Here is a 16,453-nt window from a genome sequence, read left to right as displayed (position 1 = left end):
TAGACTAGAACCACAGAGTGAGATAAAAGAGATTCACTGGCCTCAAAATCTTCCTCAGGTTTCCAAACATCCTGACTACCTGGTCTGTAGCCTCAACGACCAACTCCACCTTGCTTTAACCTCAGGCAGGGCCTGCCACCTGCTGAGCCCCACAATCTGAGGTCTTCACTGGTGACCCTCCAGCCCCCTGGTCTGTGGCATCCCGGCCCCTGCTGCAGCCTGCCCGCAGCCCTCAGCCCAGCCTGCTTCAGCAGCAGCCCATCCTGGGAGAATGCAGCCTGGCTCTCAGCCAGCTCACCTCCCACAGGGGCCAGGGGGCTGCCCTGGGCCCAAAGTGTCAGGTTACCACAAAAATAACAGCGGGCCTGCCTAAGCCACGCATGCGGGCCAAGTGTAGGAGGGAAGTGTCCCAGAGGTGAGAAAGAGAAGCTCAGGAGAAGAAAAAAAAGGAAGACCTTTGAACATGTGTCAAAGAGGACTTGGTTTTTAAGAAATGACCATTAAATTCACAACTACACTCAATATCGCCATTACAGCCTCTTCAGTAACTCATTTAGTAACTGATCAAGGTAACATATTTATATTATACTTAACTCTGAATGTGTTTTTAAACATATTATTTTAGGACAAGACGGGGATGAAGTTTTCTTTAGTTTGCTTATTTAATACCATTTATAAAAGTCAGATTTGGGTCAATGAAGATTTAAACAAGTATTCCCACTCAACAAATTCCTAATATTACTCAGCTTTAATTTTCTGAAAACTAAATCCAAACATGTCGAAGTTAATTAGGTTTATTGTAGAAGAGGTAGGACTTCAAGGGGAGGGAAAAGGCTATTAAAAAGCATTTATTCATTATTTTTTCTTCTTCCCTAAAATGAAATCAAAGTTCACTCCCGTGCTACTCTCGTGCAAGAATGCTGCTAGCTTGATGTGGTCTGGCCCAGCCTGGTTATTTCAAATAAAGTTAACTTCAATCACTGTAGGGAGTTAGAAGGGTATTGATTCTCCATCCATTGTTCTTTCATCTTGGTTTACTCCACACACAATGTCTCTTTAATTTGCTCCTAGCAACTGTTTTATGAGTGGGTGGGTATAGGCCCAGCTACAAGAAAAGATGCACTTCTTTAAGTCAGGCAGGTAAGCCTCAAGACCAGGCTATCCACTGGGTGGAATGGGTTTCCCAATGTAATCCCGTACGTGCAAAAGAAGCTATGAATGCCTTGGCAGGAGAAGACAGAGCCAACTCTAATAGGGCACATTTAGATTCCCAACCTGAAGGTGGTGAAAGGTAGACGGACAAAAAAATTCTAAGCAGAAAAATATGGGCTAAGTTTTTTGAAAAAACAATTAATTTTGATGGGGAAAAGGTTCTCAATTGTCACATTATTTTGTAGATATTGATTTACGTTTCATTTTACAATATCAGGGCTGCACGTATTATAAGACAGTCGTATTCTGAACAAGACTTGCAAACAGTAAAAAAAAAAAAAAAAAAACTTAAAATCACAATTTTAGAGGCAGCCAGACCAGCAGTTGACATGCAAACAGGCAGCGATTCTGTGTTTTTAAATTTTTTTTAGCTTTTCAGAAATAGCCCTCTCCCAATCAAATCGATCAAAAACTTCATAGAAGAACCTATACCAATGGAGTCTGAGTCCTGAAAAGTTAAAAGAATACCAAATAAGTAGTGAAATTCACTGTAGTTTCATTCTGTCTTTAAACGCAGCCAAAGTCTAGTTCCCAGTAGAGAGGATCTCATTCACCTTGCTACTCCTAGTGTGGTCAGAATTAACACAGTTCATGCAGGGCACATCACACCGTGCAATTATCAACCAGCAATGACACTGCTAAAAGATCTTTAATAATCCCGGTTTTTACCATAAAAGCTCTCATTATTAACCCAGCTCTCTCTGCTTGTTCAGCGTGCCTGGTTACTTACATGAGGATGAGAAAAACCCGTAGACTCGACTCATCTTTCCCCAGCAGCGTCTCCCAGGGAGCTGTTCGTGTCTCTGCAGAGCAATGCCACCACACTCCCCGACCAGGTTTAAAATTAGCCGAGCCCTGGAGAGCCGTGGGTAACCTTCTGACAAGGTTAGCCAGCAGAGCAGAGCACTGCTCAGGGAGGGACATTAATAAGAAGCCAAGTAGAGCCTTTCAACAAGCCCATTAGGGCCTCTCAGAACCCGTGCAGTCTGGAAGCCTAGGGGAGCTGGGTGCCTCAACATGAGGAGGCTGATCTAGGCCTCTTATTTTTAACCCACCGAGTCAGCAGTTTTCTTTACACGAGATAAATACAACCTCCAAATGTGCTTCTCCAAGTTTAAATCCAAAATGTTCACCCACTCACTAATTATACAATAATTTTTAAATTTTTAATTGGGTTTTTAAAAATATTTCTGGAACACCTCTAGTTATAAAATTAATACCCATAGATGACAAAAAAAACTGGAACATATAGAAACATCCATAAAGAAAATTAACTTTACCCATATTGCACCATCAAATAATACTCAGTGCTAACCAGGCATTTTGATGTCCTTTCTTACACTAATTATTCCTTATAGCTTTAGGTTTTTATTGCCCACCTAACATTTCACAGTCAGAATTAGTTCCTGAGTCCTGAAAACGTCTTCGTATCTGTGATTTTTAGAGGTACATAATATTCTGGGTGGTGGACATGCTATGATTTAGCTCTTTTCCCATGCCTGGATTTTGCCCCACTTTTCACTGTTGTAGTAAACATCCTTGTAATCATTTCTCAAGGACAGATTCCTAGCCTATAGTCAAAGAGCAGAACAATTTCAAGGCCACCAATGGACTGGGGACCTCATGAAGACAGGGGCTGTGTGCCTCTCACATCGTATACACAGTATTTTCTGAATAAAAGGACATGTCCCAGTGCTGTCTAAACAGACAGCCCTAAATCCTAAAGTGACACTGCCCAAGCACCTTTGGGGATAATCTGGCCTAGCGCAACTAAAGTTTTCTCAGCAATGAATTAAAGATGACAAGTGAAGAATCTATCAACACCTTTGAACACCTGCCAATTTCAGACACTCTCCCACACCACCTCCAGTACCCGACTGGTACAGCTATACTGGTTGTTTAAAATACTGAAATACTTCCATAACAGCGTGTAAAGAGTCAGTGCCCCAAGCTCCCCTGAATGCTCTGTCCCCCTCATAGTGCCCCAATGTCTCCTCACTATTCAACAAGGATAGGTGTCTGGCAAATCTAGGGGCTTGCAGTAGTTTCTACTGTGTCAATACCCTTCTAGACTGGTTGTTAAATATTTTCAATACCACCCCTGTTCATGGGTAACCTTTTCCCCCCACCTTAAATCTTAATCTATTTAAATCTATTAAATCTTAAATCTATTTCATTTGTCATACAGGCAACTTTTAAAATCTTAATTACCATCACTTCAACACTATTTATTAAATTCACCAGACTCCCTAATATTTCAGTCATAAAACCAAAAATTAACAGTTATTAGGAAGCAATTGCCAAGATGCCTAGCAGGGGGCTGTTTCTGCTAAGTTATTCTCTACAAAGCATAGTGAGATGGGTTGGACAAAGATGAACTCCATAATCTTAAGATTCATGAACCTAGTGCTAATACTAATTATATTGGTTCCCCAAGGATAAAAGCTATCTGCTTAAATCACAGGAGACTTTCAGATCATTAATCAGATTCTCAGCAAAAATACTGAAGTGCTAAAGTCTGGAGATAAGAGAAGAGTTAGGCCCTGCCTACCCTATGCCCAGGTCACCCTCGTATTGGCTTACCTGTAATACTAATAAAAACAATATTTATTGAGTGCTGTCAATGAGCTCGACATATATTGCTATGAATTTAGAAGTATGAACTCTACCTTTACCTCTTTTTGCTAAACTAAACCCTTTCCTGTGGAGGGCAACAGATAACTAGTATGTGGATAAGAGTTTCATTTCTTCTAAACGTTTTTATCTATTTTCTATTGGGGATGCCAAGGCAAGAACACCAGCCAAGAAAGAGAAGGACAAACAAGAGGTCTCTGTAATCGGACTTTGAAAACCGAGAAGGTGCTAGCCTGGACGTATTACAGCACTGCCCAGTCCCACCGCTGGACCACGGCCCACTCTGGAATCAGCTCAAAGACAATACCCTCCCACATCTCCATTACAGAAGAATATACTCCAAATTCCAGGCCACTATAAGAGCTGGAGGCTGAGCTATGGCTTCTTTGCCAAATCACCGAGATTCTAATAGACGGTAAAAGTTTAAGGAAATACACCTTGTAACAGTGAATAAAATTTACATTCACAACTAGATTTATTTGACATGATGTGAGGAATAGGGGTCAAGACTTTCCTTTTTTAAAGTTTTATTTTTGATTGACAAATAATAGTTGTATATGTTTATGGGGTACAATGTGATATTTCCATACATGTATACATTGTGGAATGATCCAATCTGATGAATTAACATATCTATCACCTCCAACAGGTATCATTTCTTTGTGATAAGAATATTTAAATTCTTTTTGCTATTTTGAAATATATCATAATTATTATTAACTACAGTCACCACGTTATGCACCAGAATTTATTCCTCCTAAGATAAACTTTTCTCACTTTGACCAAGCTCCCCTTTCCCTACCCACCCTCTCACCCCCAAAACCTCTGGTAACTACCATTCTACTCTCTACTTTTATGAGTTTGACTTCTTTAGAGTCCAGAACTTAACTTCTGTTATTTCACTTAATCCTCATCACAATTATAAGAGGTAGAAATGTAGTATTACTATCTCTGTTATTCAGATAAATAAAATAAAGTTTAGAAATACTATTTGTCCAGAATCGTGCCACTAGTCAGTGGTCAAGCTGAAATTCAAACCCAGGTTCATCTCACCTTGAGCTCAAGGTCTAAATGTATTTGTGAGACAGTAAACCTCCCATCACTAGAGGTAATCCAAGAATAGCTTCAAGACCTCTTAAAACAGTGATGCCATAAAGGGACAGGAGGCAGATGAAGATATCAAAAAAGGTGCACTCCAACCTCTGATCTATGGTGGGTGAAAACAAATTTCCTACTGTGTGCTGGCTCTGTATCAGGTGCTTGTGGGATGTGAAGAGCAGGCCAGGCCCTCTAAACAAAGTGTACACACAGTTAGAGCTGAGATAACAGCCAGCCACATGATTTTCCTGCTGAAAAGCAAGGCAGCTGAAAAACAAGGCTGTTGGAGAGCCCAGACTCTGGCCACAGTGATCCCACGAGCACTGGCATGAGGCAAAAGCTTGTGCTTCTTTCTGCCTTCCCAGAACCACAACTACAAGGATAAGAGCCTTGTTACTGCAAGGCAGGGGAAAAAAAGACTTTTTGACCTCCTCTTTAATATCCTGCACCTGCATTTTTCTCCAACACAGAACCAACAAGGTAAATAAACAATACAGATCTATACTGGAAAACATCAAGAACACAACCAGAAAGGGGAGATGAATAGACAATTACAGAGGAGAATAAGCATATGGGAAAATACGCATGATCACTAGGAGGGAGAAAAATTGCAAATTCAAGCAAACTCAAGGGGTTATTTTAAACCTCTTAATCAGCAAGAATTTAAAGACTATAATCACATCTCTAGTGAATATGACATAGAAAATATGCTGCTGGTGGTGTAGATGTGAAGATTCAATTAGGTACCTTTATTGGGAGTCTCAAAAGGCTTAAATCCTTTGACCTAGCAATCCTAACCCTAGAAATTTATCAAAAAGAGAAAATACATTAGAAGACAAAAATTATGAGCACAAACATGTAGATTATAAAACTACAATATGATGAAAAAGAGAATGACTTAAAAAAAGGTACATGAATGCAAAGGAAAGTTGAGCATTCATTTACAAGAATAATTAAAATGAACTAAAACATAAGGGAAAATTTATCATAGAATATGAATTTTTAAAAGCAAAGCAAAATTATATAATGACTATAACTAGTTTTATGCATATAGCTACACAAAGTGAAAATAAAAAGGAAATAGTTACTAAGGACAGTGATATTGCAGTTTTTTGTCTTATACTTTTTTCAATGTTCCTTTGTTTTTGCAATTTTTAAGAAAGGATTCCAATATTTTTAAAAAGAAAATTTAATAGACTGGATTAAGAAAATGTGGCACATATACACCATGGAATACTATGCAGCCATAAAAAAGAATGAGTTCATGTCCTTTGTAGGGACACGGATGAAGCTGGAAACTATCATTCTCAGCAAACTATCGCAAGAACAAAAAAACCAAACACCGCATGTTCTCACTCATAGGTGGGAATTGAATAATGAGATCACTTAGACACAGGAAGGGGAATATCACACACCAGGGCCTGTCATGGGGTCGGGGGAGAGGGGAGGGATAGCATTAGGAGATATATCTAATGTAAATGACAAGTTAATGGGTGCAGCTCACCGACACGGCACATGTATACATATGTAACAAACCTGCACGTTGTGCACATGTATTCTAGAACTTAACAAGAATTAAAAAAAAATTTTAAGTAAACATCAGACACAAGTTCAGATATTCAAGCACTGTAATGCAAGAAGAAAGCTTAGAAGTCACAGATATGGGGATACTTAAATCCTTTATCATCAGGATCTGCCGAGGCAATCTCCAACTGATATGGTTTGGCTGTGTCCCCATCCAAATCTCATCTTGAATTGTAGTTCCCATGATCCCCATGTGTCGTGGGAAGGACCCGGTGAGAGCTAACTGAATCATGGGGCAGGGTGCAGTTACCCTCATGATGTTCTCGTGATAGTGATTGAGATCTCACAAGATCCGATGGTTTTATAAGGGGCTTCCCCCTTTGCTCAGCACTCACTTCTCTCTCCTGCCGCCATGTAAGACATACCTGTTTTGTCTTCCACCATGATTATAAGTTTCCTGAGGCCTCCGAAACCATGCAAAACTGTGAGACAATTAAACCTCTTTACTTTATAAATTACCCAGGTTCAGGTATGTCTTCACAGCACTGTGAAAACAGACTAATACACCAACTTTACGTCTAGTGACAATTTGCACATACACACATTATATCCTATTTTAGGTAGACCAAATGACTTGATATTCCCTCAAACATTACACAAGCAATAATCAATCACAGTAGCTACCACTTAAGAGTATATATTCTGTACCTGACCCTGTTCTAAGCACTTTGTATGTCTTGACTCATTTAATACCCATAACAATACTACGAGAAAAGTATAACTGTTATTCCTATTTTAGAGATGAGGAAACTAAGGCACAAAAAGAAAACAAATTGCCTCATCACTCAGAGAAGTGGAAGAGCCAGGATTTAAATCTAGACAGTCTGACTCCAGAGTTTAATTGATAACTACCACATAAGACTGCCTATGTGTACAGACAAGACTCCCAAGCCACTGTTATGCTGTTCCTCTTGTCTAAAATGCCTTTCCTCACCACCTACAAAGCTCCCACAAATACTTCAGAGGCCGATTCAATTGCTACCTCTTTGGTAAAGCCTTATTTGGTTTTCACATGCAGCTTCTGTTTGTGTTACCTGTTAAGTCCCAGAGTACTACATACATACAACTACACTTTCACTAATACTGTTTAATAATTCATTGGGCTTCTCTCCCTGATATATTTGGGGTGGGGAGTAGATACAGGTGTTCTTTGTATTTGCAGCAACTAGCCCGATGTCTGGCACCCAACATGTAATCAATAACAGAGGGAGAAAGGGACAAATGCATGAATGACTTATCAGTAAAGGGAATAGAGAGCTCATTAATGTGTTGATCAGTTAATATTTCACATATGCTTGAGGTTTTAATAAAATGGCACCTTGAATATTATTCAGCCTTGAAAAGGAAGGCAATTCTGACACCCATGACAAGAATAAATCTTGTGGACATTATGCTAAGTGAAATAAGCCAGTCACAAAAGGACAAATACAGTAGGATTCCACTCATATGAGGTACCTAGAGTAGCCAAATTCACAGAGACAGAAAGTAGAATGGTGGCTGACAAGGGCTAGGAGGAGGAGGAAATGGAGAGTTATTGTTTAATAGACATTTTCAGTTTTGCAGATAAGAAGAGTTCTGTGCATGAATGGTGGTGATGATAGCAAAACAATGTCAAGGTACTTAACACCACTAAACTGTACACTTAAAAATGAAGATGGTAAATTTTATGTGTACTTTATCACAATTAAAAAGATAGATTATAGATAGATGACAGACAGAGACAGATGACTGATTGACAGACAGACAGAAAGACAGATAGAATGAGACCTCAAAGGAAAGCAATCAGACCAAGTCAGATTATACTCACAGTGTAATCTAAACTAACTCTCGGTGCTGGAGAACTCATATTCCAATAGATGCTTCACACATACACAGAGTCACCCCTTGTATCTTTCCAAGCATCTCCTCATCTCAACAGAGCTATCACTTCCTCCATGGAGCCCTCCTGGATACCTAAGTCAGGCTGAGTGGCCCTGTGCCTGTTTCCACAGCACCATGCCCTTATATCAGAGCAACTCTGCTGCCCATCAACAAGTCTATCTCCCCAATGTCAAACTCCATGAAGGCAGCAACCTTGTCTTACTGGGGTGTGTCTTTAGGACCTGGTTTGGCACACATCACCTTTAATGAATATAAAATTAATTCATTAATTGATGAAAAGGGAGGGGCTGGAATACTGCTCTGATTTTCAGAGCTCACATGCCAGGCTGTCTTAAGGAGTGGTTAGTAAGGCAAGTAAATACAAAAACTTCAGATTTTTTTCATCTGAAACTGAAAGGAAAAGCATCCAACTACAGATGAGTCCCAGGAAGATTCTCGCCACCTCCTCTATTAGAAAAAGGGAGATCTATTTGTGGGCAAGGTGATTTGCAGAATCAACACATCTACAGAGTTAAAGCTCTGTGCCTGTCTTCTGATATCCTAGGGCTAAGATTCAGGTGTCAGGCATGGTCCAGGGGCTGAGACATGTCACCTCTTCAAATTCTCCAGATATCAAAGGAGTATTTTCCTCTTTACAGGAACATAAGTTTAAATTGAAATTTGATCAATTTGTCAGACACCTATTCTTTGGGCTAAAATTAGAAAACATTCTTCAAGGCTGCTAAATCTTTATTGACGCTAAATTTTTATCAATACTTAGGGGTCAGCTCAGAAGGTACGGGGTGGTAATTGCTTTTCTTCCCCTACTCCATTTTCCATGCTTTAAGGCAGCTGGTACATGCCTAGGATTTCTTATTCTATGTATTTCTGCCATATAAATTACTTAACCATCTGATATGGTTTGGCTGTGTCCCCACCCAAATCTCATCTTGAATTGTAGCTCCCATAATTCCCACATGTTGTGGGAGGGACCCAGAGGGAGATAAGTGAATCATGGGAGCAGTTCCCCCCAGTACTGTTCTTGTGGTAGTGAATGTCTCATGAGAGCTGATGGTTTTATATAAGGGGTTTTCCCTTTCGCTTAGCTCTCATTCTCTCTTGCCTGCCGCCATGTAAGACATGCCCTTCGTCTTCTGATATGATTGTGAGGCTTCCCCAACCACATGGAACTTTGAGTTCATTAAGCCTCTTTTTCTTTATTACCCAGTCTCGGGTATGCCTTTATCAGTGGCGTAAAAATGGACTAATACATCATCCTTACAATGCTTCTCTATATACACCTCTACCTTTACTCTTGGTTTATGTTTCACATAAGAGAAAAGAATTTTTGATTTGCTACTGAGCAAAATGTTTCCTCTTTTTTTCCCTCCAATTACCAAGCAAATGGTAAGAGTGACACTAAAAGGCACACACAAGCTAGGCACATCCAGACTTGAGCACCACAAGCTGTAAGCTGCCAGAGTATAGAGCTGCAACTGAAAAGCACAAATGACTGCCAACATGACTTAAATTTAGCTTTAGGGCAAACCCAATGCAGAACAGCTCCAAACAGGTAATGCTGAAATGATAAGGGATAGTTGTAAGTAGAGGACACACGCTTGCTTGTGAGCTGTCTGGGAATTCTCCATCAGTAAGCAAAGTCCTCGCACAAACCTAAGGTCTTGAGTCTTATTCATTCACCAAGAAATATCACAGGTAAAGGATATCTGAGGACCTGAGATAGAGGAGCTAAGACTCAGAGTGCATTTTTAAATTCAGATGATTACTTTTTTTTTTTTTTTTTGCTTAGTCTTTCACTGATTTTAGTCAAACCATCCTTATTAAGGACTTATGTGAACTGCAAAGATAGGGATGTTTAAACACACAGTCTGACTCTGAGGAGTTTAACTTCTGCTAGTTAAGATACAACAATAACATAATTTTGAGCAATTCCTTTTTTTCCCCCTACCTAGGCCTCCGTCTCCTCATCTAAAAACAAGAGAGCTGAAACATGACTTTTTTAGATAGCTCTCAAAGTGTAATATTCTATTTCTACTCCATTCACCTGTCCAACAGAACAAGTAGATTTCTGCCTTACAGCTGGACTGCCCAAGAGTTAAATTTTTCTTCAAGTCCCATAAAGTATTATTGACCATATTTAATACATACACATAGATACAAATGTTCTAACACCATTTTTGTTTCTGAAGAAGCAGACTATTTCTAACAAAATAATAAAAGACGGTAATTACAATTCTGTCCAACTATTTTAAAAGGCACTTTGCCGGGCATGGCGGCTCACGCCTGTAATCCCAGCACTTTGGGAAGCTGAGGCGGGTGGATCACGAGGTCAGGAGATCGAGACCATCCTGGCTAACACGGTGAAACCCAGTCTCTACCGAAAATACAAAAAATTAGCCGGGAGTGGTGGTGGGCGCCTGTAGTCCCAGCTACTCAGAAGGCTGAGGCAGGAGAATGGCGTGAACCCGGGAGGTGGAGCTTGCAGTGAGCCAAGATCGCGCTACTGCACTCCAGCCTAGACAACAAAGCGAGACTCTGGCTCAAAAAAAAAAAAAAAAAAGGCACTTTTCAAAAGGACATCCTATAAAAAAATTATAGGTAAATTTTTAAAGTAAAAAGAGAAGATTCATTTGGCCATTTCAAAGAAACATTCTCTGTTTTTTTAATTTCTGCTTTACCTATATTTCTTTGTGAATGGGTAAGAATCAAAAGCTTAGGTTCCAGCTGGAGCCTACTGCACTCCATAAGACCATCAAGTTTCATATAAATCCTAAATTTAATTAATATATTCAAGCATCATTCACAAGCATTGAGGATTACGCCTGCCTGTGAAACTTAGAATACAATAAATATTTATAGACGCACATTTTTTAGGTTTAAAGACAATCACTAACAAATTGCATCTTCAAAGGAGGAGAGGTGATTATTTCTTTCCCACCTTACAATAACTTTTTGAATTCAGCAAAATATCTAAAAGCTTAAATGCAAATAACATTTTAAATCTCTATTTTTTCTTTAAAAAACTGAATTCATTTTTATTTTAAGATATACCACTACTGTGCAAATCTATCTTTCCTGAAGTTTGTTCTAGGTAGGGCAATGACAAAAACAAAACAAAACAAAAAGCTAGAAAACGTGAAGTCTTTGGTCTTAAAAGGCTGTATACATGTCCACACATTCCAGTTTTGAATAGAAATAGTAAATGAGAGGAAGAGAAAAGGACACATTTGGAATTTCAGGACATCATGGGCAGATTCAGAGAGAGGAATCCAAGAGGCAAACTACTTGCCAGAGTAAACAATTATCACAATCATATTAACGTTTTAATGAAAGTTTTTCTTCACAATTCACACATATTAATGAAGCACTTGAAGGCTTATCTACTTCTCTAGATGTCTAGCTGGAGGATAAAACATGGCCTATTATATACTAGTTCAGTAGGACCAATTGAGACACAGAAGTGGTACGTACCTGGACTGCTCACAATTGAGTTGTGTCATAAAAGGCATGCAAGCATTCGTTCAATTAGCCTTAGACAAGCATGCAGCCAACTTCAATCAGGGCTCTGTGATGGGGAGATGAAGAAAAGTAACTAACTCCTCCCTCAAAAGATTTCACAGTCCAGTGAGAGAAGCAGATACACCAAGGATAACTCTAATGCAACCCAGTAACTGTTGTGATAGAAAGAGATATGTACAGAAATTGTGGGGAGCAGAGTGGTGGTGGGACCAGAGGATGCATGCTTCATGGTTAACATATGTCAAGCATATGTCTGCCTTGGTCACAGCTATAACCCCGGAATCCAGAACAGTACATAGCACACAGTAAGCACTCAAAAAAAACTCGAAGCAGGAAAGGAGACAAGGAGGGCAGGCAGAGATCAGCCCAAAGAGTTGGGAGTTTGGTAGTGAGCATGACACAGAGGTCTGGTTGGAATGCACATTCCACCACTTTGTAGCTGTGTGATTCTGCCAAGGACAGGAACCAGGGATGACAAAGAACCACAGCAGTGGGATAAGATTTTTTTTTTTTTCCCACTTATTCCTTGCCCTTCTCCAATCCTCCAGGAAGCCCTTCCCCTAATACTTATTCAGATGAGACTCAGAGTGAATGAACCAAAAAGGAACTGTAGGAAAGGAGAGAGGAAGAGAGAATCCACTGGCTAGCTATTGAAAAGGCAGAAGATCCTTTTCATCCTTCAGAATGGAAATCCTCAGTATTTCTAACCTGGAAAAACATTTTTAAAGTCCTGGGCCAGACATCTCAAAGGTTTCAACTTCTGCCTGACCATAATGCTTTTCTGGACTGCCCCAGATTCTTGTCAATTAGGCATACTCACATTTTCCTCACATCCCCATTTTAATTTCCTTTACTAAATTAATTACAGCACAGTAACATTTGATCAACACAAAAGTAGACTAAACTACCTTTAATATAATCTTAGATCTTTCAAATTCTTTAAAAATATATATGGTGGTGTGTTTGTGTGTTTCTGTATAAGTGGTTGTGAATGCACAGGTGTTTATGTTACTTAATAAAATATGTTGTCAGTCAATTTCGTCGTCGTACATCAACATCACAGAGCACACTTACACAAACCTACGCGGTATATCCTACTACACATCTAGGCTATTTGGTATAGTTATAGCCTATTGTTTCTAGGATACAGATCTGTACAGCATGTTACTATACTGAATACTGTAGGCAATTGTAACTCATTGGTAAGTATTTGTATATCTAAACATAGCTATACACATAGAAAAGGTACAGTAAACATACGGTATAAAAGATTAAAATGGTACACTGGCATAGGGCACTTCCCATAAATGAAGCTTGCAGAACTGGAAGCTGCTCTGGGCGAGTCAATGAGTGAGTGGTGAGTGAATGTGAAGGCCTAGAATATTACTGTACACTACTGTAGACTTTATAAACATTGTATTCTTATGCCACACTAAACATTTTTAATTTTTTTCTTTTTTCAATAAAATAATCTTAGCTCACTGCAACTTTACAAACTTTTTAATTTTTAACTTTTGACTCATTTGTAATAACACTTAGCTTAAAAACACAAACATACTGTGCAGCTATACAAAAATATTTTCTTTGTGTCTTTTTCTATAAGCTTTCTATTTAAAATTTTTTTTCTTTCCTTATTTTTTACTTTTCAAAAACAAAGACATAGCTGGGCACAGTGGCTCACAATGTAATCCCAGCTACTCGGGAAGCCTAGGCAAAAGGATCTCTTGAGTCCAGCAGTTCAAGGCCAGCCTGGGCAACATAGCAAGATCCTATCTCCACAAAAAACTTAAAAATTAGGTATGGTGGTGCATGCCAGTAGTCCCAGCTACTTGGGAGGTTGAAACAGGAGGATCACTTGAGCCTAGGAGTTCAAGGCTGCAATAAGCTATTATCACATGATCACACTCCAGCCTGGTCAACAGAGCAAGACCCTGTTCCTAGAGGGGGCAGCGGGGGGGAACCCACACACACACAAAGACACAAGCAAACACATTAGCCTAGGCCTACACAGAGTCAGGATCATTAGATGTCACTAGACAACAGGAATTTTTCACCTCCATTATAAAGTGACCACTATTGTATATATGATGTATCATTGACCAAAACATCATTATATGGCACAAGATTATATGTACATACATTCACACATACACGTGTTATTTAAATAAGTATGCACAAGGGCAAGCATCTATATAGAAATACAAACTCACTTTCTCGTGGCTGAGGGAAATGTGACAGATACCACCACGCACACACACACAGGCAGGAGGCAGGAGAGGTCAACTGAGTGTCTACCTCAGAACCCTGTAAGCTCACTTTTCACAAATAACCAAGGTTCCACCGATGAAGAAGCTGTTAAATTTCCAAGGCCACTGGGACAGGGCTCGAGGTGTTCAAATTCCCTGTGGCTGGACCTGGGCCACTAAGAAACCTTCCTCCCTTCCTCAAGAAAAACTTCCCTTTCAGTTCATCAGAGAGCTGGAACCGCTGGCGGGTAGGAAGCAGAGGCCCCAGAGCTGCTGCATGCCTGGAAATCCACAGCCATACCAGGGACCCAGAACACTCAGGCTCCTGCTCTTGAACTTCTGAGGCTAGGAAATGCTGCAAAGTTCACTGTCACCCAACTCAACAGGCCTTTACCTATGGGCCGCTGGGTCCAAAGCCTACCCCTCAGACCTTACTTCTCCTAATACTGTCTTATGTGTGTTTCACAACAACCCAAAAAGGTAAGTGGGTAGTACCACTCTCCTTTTACAGGTGAGGGATCTGAGACTCCAAAGTGCTGATGAAGCCCAAGGCAGGCCCCCATGTGGGTCAATGGAGGTGCTATCCTGCTGCCTTCATACCATGAATCTGGCTTAAAGGTACTCACAGAGTGAGAAGAATCAGAGCTCTTGGGTTCTGGTTTCAGTTCATCCTCTGATCTAAGAGTAATCAGTCCTGAGTAGGTATTAGCTTTGCAAGCCTTAAGCTCAATAAACGTAAAAAGAAAAAGAGAGGGTAATCCTTTTTCTACATCTCACAGAAAAGAAGCAGATAAGACCATTCTATGCAATCACTATTCAACACAATTCTCAAAAGCTGGGTGGCCGGTTTCTGGTCAACTCTCCCAGCAAACATCATCTCCTTTTCCACTCCCCTAGTCCCAACTCTGATTTTTCACAGCCTTGGGCATTCACCAACTGTCCACTGAGGAATCCCTCCACTGTCTGCCTTTCTGGAGGGCATCAAAATGCATCTGAAGAATCAGCTCAAGCCCCCTGTCAACTGAGTACCCTCAGAGGAGTACTGAAATTTGTCTACTACATCCATTACCCATGGTCTGACCAGTTTTTTGTCTCTTCATCCTCACTGTAAGCTCCTCAAGAGACCCAAGCCTAGACTTCTCTATATTCTTCATCACTGTGATACCACCACCACCAAGCCCTCATCCCCGGAGTTAAATCAAAACAAATATTCACATGGCAACATTTCCTGAGTACCCGCCTGTGTGACAAAATGGAAGTAGGAACTAGTTTTTAAAGAGAATTAATAGGATATGGTCTGGGCCTCAGAAAATTTACAATCCAGTAAGGAAGACAGAGATAGAAATGATTGCTGGGATTTGCTGAATCATTTGACACTGGAATTTGCCTGTGACTGAGAGTTGGAAGGGATAGTGACTATGAAGGATGATAGAGTTTATTCCTGATACTATCTCAAAGGATATAATGACGAGCTGACTTTAATAAGGTCGAAATTTAATAAGGATAGATGTCAAGTCATGCACTTAGGGCTGAAAAAAAATCAACTCACAAGTATAGGATGGAGAAGATCATATGAGAGACTTAAGGGATTGGGTTGCCCACAAGCTTAATGACTCAGTATGACAAGGCCCTGTAAAAGTTAATGCACTATCAGGCTGTTCTGATTAGAAATGTGGCATTCAGGGTAAGGAAAGGATCTCCAATCTGGATCCCAGAGACTGCAGAGAGATAAATGGTTTAAAGTGAGCACATTTTAAGACAGCAAATGAGTACAAAGTCACATCCTAAGAGAAATGGGGACAGTGAGGCTAGAGAATGAATAAGAGGGCCATGGAGCTATTTTCAAGCTGGAGTCTTAGGCTTTACTTTTTTATTTCTAGGAATAGGTAACGGAAACAGTTTACCTAGACTTACAGTCTAGGTAAAAAAGTCTAAGGCAGAAATTAACCTATGAGGATATTTATTACAGCATGGTTTATAACTGCCAAAAAATGAGAAGGAACCGACAAAATATCTCACGAGTGGGAATAAATTATATATCCTATTTTAAAATTGTTATTAATTGCAGTATTTATTGATAATAAAAATATTAATAAAATTCCACCTACCAGAAAATTACAAAATATTATCCCCAAATAGTATGGTTTCGTTTTTTTAAAAAAATATATACAAAAAAATATACACACCCACATCAAAAACTACTGAAAATAGTTTGGAAGACTAAGTAGTAGTGTGATACTAATAATCTGTGAGTGGTGAAATTATGGATAGTTCTAAAT

At 39.7% G+C, this 16,453-nt stretch overlaps 1 protein-coding gene across 10 annotated transcripts in view; it reads right to left on the bottom strand.

The window, feature by feature from the left end:
• TEAD1 (TEA domain transcription factor 1) overlaps positions 1 to 16,453 on the bottom strand; it is a 271,440-nt gene that overhangs the window by 196,844 nt on the left and 58,143 nt on the right. Inside the window, exon 1 of one of the 10 annotated variants that reach the window (XM_009186548.4) lies at positions 1,943 to 4,407. The exons of 8 other annotated variants lie outside the window; for them this stretch is intronic. The gene's annotated coding sequence lies outside the window, so the exon portion shown is untranslated. Of the gene's footprint in view, positions 1 to 1,942; positions 4,408 to 16,453 lie in introns of those variants that run through there. One more of the 10 variants, XM_009186553.3, reaches the window with a different exon arrangement.

The sequence above is a fragment of the Papio anubis genome, chromosome 12 (assembly GCF_008728515.1).
Source record: "Papio anubis isolate 15944 chromosome 12, Panubis1.0, whole genome shotgun sequence".
Classification (NCBI taxonomy): domain Eukaryota; kingdom Metazoa; phylum Chordata; class Mammalia; order Primates; family Cercopithecidae; genus Papio; species Papio anubis.
The sequence above is the reverse complement of the archived record's forward strand: the minus strand, read 5'-3'. Positions and strand labels throughout refer to the sequence as shown.